The sequence below is a fragment of the Engystomops pustulosus genome, chromosome 4, assembly GCF_040894005.1.
Source record: "Engystomops pustulosus chromosome 4, aEngPut4.maternal, whole genome shotgun sequence".
NCBI lineage: Eukaryota > Metazoa > Chordata > Amphibia > Anura > Leptodactylidae > Engystomops > Engystomops pustulosus.
The window spans coordinates 190,231,270-190,238,443 of record NC_092414.1 but is presented as its reverse complement, the minus strand read 5'-3'; positions in this window follow the sequence as shown (position 1 = coordinate 190,238,443).

Below are 7,174 nucleotides of genomic sequence, written 5' to 3'. Positions count from 1 at the left end.
CTCTGATTATACAGAGGAGGAGGTGCTGGACTTAATGTATTCTGCTGTCACCCAAGAACAGGCACAATGTTGTGGAATGAATTAATGCGCCTAAAAGCGCAGTCATATCTGGCACCATCACTCCTATAGTGCAACACACAATGAGGAGGTTGTTTTATAATGTAACGCTAAGCCTAAAGGAAATCACATGTATGTCTCCAGGAGGAAGGTAATGTTTTTGCGACTTAGTAATAATAATAATAGTAATTACTTTACTTATATAGCGCACACAGATTACGCGGCGCTACACAGAGTTTGCCAAATCAGTCCCTGTCCCCAATGGGGCTCACAATCTAATCAGCCTACCAGTATGTTTTGGGGTGTGAAAGGAAACCGGAGGAAACCCACGCAAACACAGAGAGAACATACAAACTCTTTTTGCAGATGTTGACCTGGGACTTGAACCCAGGTACCCAGCGCTGCAAGGCTGTAATGCTCACCACTAAGTCACCATGCTGGCCACCTGCTTACTTATCAGATTTACAATAAAAATACAATAAGGGACTGCTGACCTCCATCATAGGGTTGTCCCATAGCTACTTATAACTTATTACCTATACACAGGATAGATAATATGGGTTTGAGCGCGTTGTTCCCTCATATGAATAAAGTCAAAAGCGGCGTTCAAGTGGCGTTAAGGGGGAAATAATCACAAGAAATTGTAGTTATTTCAGAAAACTGGCATACAAGCCCTAATAAATGTCCCCTTTTGAACTAATAATGAGACAGTGGGTGTGTCCCAGACTACCTCATACTCACAGCTTACCCAGGCCGTAACAGTAGCACACAGACGGGTGGAGGGGAGAGGAGGGAAGTGAGCGCTCCTCACCCCTCTCCATAGGACGCCAAGCGTCTGCTCCGCAAATCGGTCCACGGATAGGACATGTTGTATCGTTTGTGATGCAGCCTACAGCTCGCTCACGCTGTGGTGGAAAATGTGGCCATTCAAATGGCTGACTTTAACATATGATACATTTTGATGAGGCAGTAATTAGCCATAAAAATTCATTAAATATCAGCATCAGAAGAGTTAAAGTAAACATTAAAAGGTTAAACTGAAAAAGACGCCATCCCTTGGTGTATATATAGCAGTATGCATTCATATACCGTAGTTACTTTTTTTTCCCACACCACATTTTTCAGTTTTGCTAGTTATAGAAGTGAACAGGGAATTGCTATAGAAGCAATTTCCTAAGTACAAGTCTAGATTCATGTAAACACGTGTAACGTCACAGCGGGGACAAGTGCTCTCAGTTATGTTCCTAATTTTAGGTCCACCTGTCAGGATCACTAACCATTGGACGCGAGGGACTGTTCTGCACAGCCCAGAGATATGAGCGACAGCCTGTGGGCTGTATTGTTCTGTGTTACAGGAAGTCAGCTGACGTTATAAATGCTGGGAATAGATACGGATAGGACTTTCCTGTCTATAATGAGACTGGCAGCGATGGATTGTTTTATCAAAAAGCCTCATTCACACGCGGCACTTACTGTAGGACTGTAGCCATGAACTCAAGCACAAACATAAACATTGTGAGGTAATAGAGGGGATTCTCTGTTCAGAATATGTCCCAGGATCAACATCTGCAAATAGTTGGTATGTTCTCTTTGTGTGGATTTCCTCCGGGTCCTCCAGTTTCCTCCCACGCTCCATAACATACTGGTAGGTTGATTAGATTGTGAGCCCCATGGGGACCAGGACTGATATGACAAACTCTGTGCAGCGCTGCGTAATCTGTGTGCGCTACATAAATAATGGAATTATTAATTATTATTAATAATCTTTACCTATAGGTCCTCCCACATCTGTCTATTCACCCAGACGTGTTTTCCACTGAGGTGACAGGGCCAAGAATCAACACTGTCAAGTGAACATAGAAACTGCCCAGTAGATGACAATGACACCCGTGTAATGCTGCATTTCCCCTATGGTGGCGCTGCTCTAGATTTACCCTTGCCTCAGAATTCAGGTTTGATCATTGGCTGTAGGTATTGACTGTGGTGGGGAAATCTCATAACAAACAGCGGACAATGGCGGATGAATTGTGGGGCTATTAGAAAGGGTAAGATGATACAGATGGCAAATCTTTCCTACATGTTTATCGCTCTGCTCGGAAATACAGCTCCAGCCAAACGTCATCCTGGTTAAATATCAGAATTTCTCCTTACAGTTTACTCCCACCACCAGCTGCAATGGAAACAGCAGGAATAATGTATATAATGGAAAGGAACACGTTGTGATAATTCCACTGAGACCATTATTACCGCCCAGCTTATGGGCTCAAAGTAACCAAAGAAGCATATACCCGACTACTTACTACATCTCCAAGGCTAACTGGCATGGAGATAAGAAGTCGTAGTAAGTGTGGACTTGTTCGTTTTATAAAGGAGAGGCCGGACCACCGAAGATGAGGGGAGTCTGACACGACACAGCCTGGTGGGAGGGATTGGTAGTCAATGGGAGGAATGGGGAGCTGAGTGGGAGTTGTCAGGGGAGGTACGGAGGAAACGTTGAAGAAAAGAAGATTAGTCAGCCATTTTAAGCATCAGGAGAAGGTGTACCTGAGGCAGCTGAGGGCAATGGCCGATATCAGCGGCATCCTTGTGCAGCTTCGGGCTGTAGCACAGCAAGGGGATAGAGAGGGTGTGTGACGGCAGGGGTCCCTGGCGAGAGGCACCTGGCTGGCGTATGGGGTGGCATGGCGGCCATGTGAAGAGCTTATGTCCGAGTTGGAGGAAACAGAGAGTGAAGAAGGAAATGTGTTGGCGTTGCTGGGGTGGTTGGGAAGGGCAGTGGTAGCAGGGTGATCGGCAGCTAGAGTGAGCAAATGGTTGGCAGGGGTGGCTTTTGGGTTTGTAGGGATGTGATGAAAGAATTTCTAGTGCAGCAGGCGATACAGGGCTTTAGGAGGGGCAAGGTTGAAAGGGACCGGCCGGTATCATGCGGGTTGTTGGAAAGGTCGGGGTTGACGTTGGGGGGATTATGTGTTTCTTCAGTGGAAGTACTTTTGTTCTCTTGGGCATTTTTCTGGGCGTTGCACATAAGCGAATTGGTGGCCAAGAACAAGAAGACAGCGGGTGGTATCCTGAGGGAGGATGTGGTGCTAGGGGATAGGTGGGTGGAATTCTGGATTCGTAGGTCAAAAGACTCGGAAGACTGATCAGCTGGGTAGGGGTAAGAAGGTGGTGCTGCGGGAAGTGACGGGGTAAAAATGTGCCTGTGTGATTGTTTGAGGAATTTTCTGGCATTTCGGGGAGTTGACAGGGGGACCTTTTTTGAGAGACGAGGTCGATTCGTATTTGTCTAGTTTTCAATTTTCGGCAGTGTTTAGGAGGTGCTTGAGTTGAGGGAAAATGATTTGCCCCCGATTCCTTTAGGATTGGGGCGGTGACAGAGTCGGCAGGATGGGGTTTAGGGCCAGAACTTGTAAAGAATATTGGTAAATGGGAGTCCAGGTGATAATGATATTGTGTGTGGCCGAACTTGTTATCATGAATTTAGTTGATGTGTCAAATGTTATTATTGTGAGTAAACAGGGGGGTGGCGGTTAGTTATTTTCTTTTTATCATTACAGCTTCAGGACCGTGTCTTGCATGGATATTGGGGCAGTCATATGTCTACTGGGGCGCGCAGCGGGCGGCTGTGCACCCGGAAAGTAGGCAGTTGGGGTTTGGCAAGTGATGATAGTGCGGTGGTTGGGGTATAGGGGGATGAAGTGGGGGCAAGTCCTGGTGGAGTTTAAAAGGTGTGTGGCAATAGACAGAGACCCTGATCTAGTTGTGCTTCATATAGCAGGTAACGATTTGGGGGGACGACCAAAGAGGGAGCTGATACAAGACATAAAACAGGATTTACTGATGTTATGACCATTATTTCCCTCATTGATTGTAGCATGTTCGGATGTGGTGTGTAAGAGGAAATGGAGACATGCTCGGTCGCTGGGGCGTGTGAACAGAGCTAGAGTCAAGCTGAATCAGGCATTGGGAGGTTTCATGGTCAGGAATGGTGGAGTGGTAATTCGGCACCACGAGTTGGAAGATGGGGGAGGAGAATACTGGTTGGGGGATGTTGTTCATCTGAACGCTGTTGGGATGGATTTATGGGCCTTAGGGTGATGTCACACATGGCGTTTTCAGTCCATTTTTGGCAGTTTACCATGCATTTGGCTGCTTACAACCTGTTTATCTATTAAGATAATTGGGAAAAACAGACTAAAAACTGACCAAAAACGCCATGTGTGGCATCACCCTTAGGCTTACAGGGAGGCCTTGAGAGGGCGAGATTGCTGGTGGAGGGGTGCGCATGTTTGAGGTGGTCAAGACATGCATACTGTGGCGGTGAGGGAGGAGCAAGGTCCTTGGAGTTGGTGGAGTGGGGGTAAAAAAGATACCTGGTGGATAGGGCTTACCTATTTAATTTGGGGGGCTGCTTGGGGATGGTGGTTTGGGCTTCCGCTGGGTGGTGACCCAGGGAGTGGAAAAAGGTGTGGAGTTGGCCATTGCTGCACTTAATGGTACCCTTGAACCAGAGGTGGCGGTTTGGGAGAGAGAAGTTAGGGGTGCAGAGTGGCAGGTAGTCATTTTGGATCTCCAAGGACCTCACTTCCTCTTAGAATAAGGGGGGGGGGGGTTGTTACTGTTAATTTTCATATAACTGTTTAATGTTGCATAGTAAATAAAAAGGCTGCTGTGGGCAATTTAATCCAAGCATTGTGTGCGAGTCTTTTTGACAGGGGAATTATAGAGAATTGAAGAGAGGTGGAGGTGAGATGAAAAAGATTCAACAGTGCGGCGTCATGCCACACCCTCACAAATGGGCTGGCAATATGTCTTCCTGACTAGTATAATGATCATTCGTGGGTATAAACATTACTTTGGGTTAACAGGGATAGTTCATATAATATTCTACCCTATAAAAAAAAAAGCTTCCCTGTGATAGGTTGCTTTGTGCATAGTTTTAATCTACCCATATGTTCCTATAAAGGTCTGAAGAAGGTCAAGGGCACAGGCAGGAAGTGTTGTCATAAGGACACGAGATTAGAGGAGCAAATAAGCAAATTTTAAAGGAAATGTCACTGGGTTTGGTTTTCCTGAATTTTAAAGAGAACCCATGACGTTCTCACAGCTGCTGCGAAAGATGGAGAGAATTCGTGAACTATCAAGGTTTGTTTCCTACATATCCGTATCAATAATGGAAGTACAGGCGGTCCCCTACTTAAGAACACTCGACTTACATACGACCCCTAGTTACAAATGGACCACTGGATATTGGTAATTTATTGTGCTTTAGTCCTAGGCTACAATGATCAGCTGTAACAGTTATCACAGGTGTCTATAATGAAGATTTAGTGTTAATCCTGGTTCTTATGACAACCCAACATTTTTAAAATCCAGTTGTCACAGAGACCAAAAAAGTTCTGGCTGGGATTACAATGATAAAATATACAGTTCCGACTTACATACAAATTCAACTTAAGAACAAACCTTCAGACCCTATCTTGTATGTAACCTGGGGACTGCCTGTAATAGATCCGCCACTTGACAAATCACTAATATCAAGCGCAAAAATACCAGGACCATATTTTGTTGGTGCTGTTTTAGTGAATTCTGACACCAGTACCAGAGTGTGAAGTGAGATAGCATAACACTATAGTAATATATACATACACCTGCCCAGCCCCGGACCTTAATGTCCACTATGGCTGCTGTGAGTAAATATTATTTAGGAGAAGAGACCCAAATCAAATCACGCAGAATCAGAACCACTTTAACTCTAACTTTAATGTGGAGTCTTATAAATAATTCCTGTCAAATTATAGCTTCATAATATATATTTTTTTAGACAAATTTACATAAGCATTGCCAAGGCTGAACTCCAATAGCGTCACATATATACCATATATCAGGCATACAGAATGAATGTTATCATACTGTGTCGGGTATCTCTCTGCAGGCCGCGCAGGACCTTCATATTGCACGTCTGCCATCTGGTGTTTGGTATGAGCATTGCATGTACAGTTTGTATATTTTCATATATAACATCCAGATTTCAATTCATTTTTGAAATTTTTCAGGATTAATAGAAGATCAACACAAAAATTTACTAAGAGGAGCATTAAAAAACAAAAAATCTACCACGAGGATCAAGAATTGAAACGAAACACACTTACATGCTACTGTGTCCCCTTATGGCAAGGTCTGATCTCCTTTTAGCTTCTTATGCCTACGATTCTAAAGAGTATAAAAAGGCTGTAAAAATTATGCACATTAACCTGAGGGGCTCCGGTCTCAATTAACAGCTCACAGAGCTCCTCGGGTTCATTTGCATAATTTTTACAGCCCTTTATTTATTAAAAAAAAAAAAAAAAACAGGGCATAATGAGCTAAAATACGAGCAAATCCTGCCAGAGGGGGCACACACCGGCATGTAAGTGTGCTTGGTTTACAATCCCCGACGCTGATGTCCTTTAAGAGATTTGATTCAAAAATAAAAATTTGCCCACATTGTGGCCTCCACAGACCATGGGACACCACAAATGGTATCTTGTGCTCAGAGGTGGTCACTCTTTGGTCGTAGTGAGTCCAGTGATTCTCTGGAACTTTTGGCCAGATGGAGACAACCAAGAATGGAAGTACCTAAGCAACTGAGAAGCCTACATGCTTTTTTTTTAGAATTCCTGAAAAAACCTTCAAACGCTACCGGATTAACCCATAAGGAAACCATAGTCATCAGTCTGTGTAATATATTGATATGGTCAGCTGTGTTATATGGCTTGGTAAACTGGAAGCTCCCACCAGACAGGTCTATTCTCCTATAAAATTTGCCATTGAGAAAGCAATAAACCGGTGTACGCATATGGGGGGCCATTGTCCCATAATTGCAAATATGGATAAAGCGGTCATCAATGTCTAATGCTAGTTAATGTAGAACCCCTAAGTACTGTATATATAGTGAGGACCCCAATAAAGCACAAACAGATGTTAATGCTACATATATGGCATATACCCCTGATCATTACAGTGCCCCCATTTATGCGCACCATACAAATTTACCAAAACACTAAACCAATGTATTAGGGGAAGAGATTACAAAAAACTTAACATAATGATCTGGTCTAAAGATCCAGGGATGATA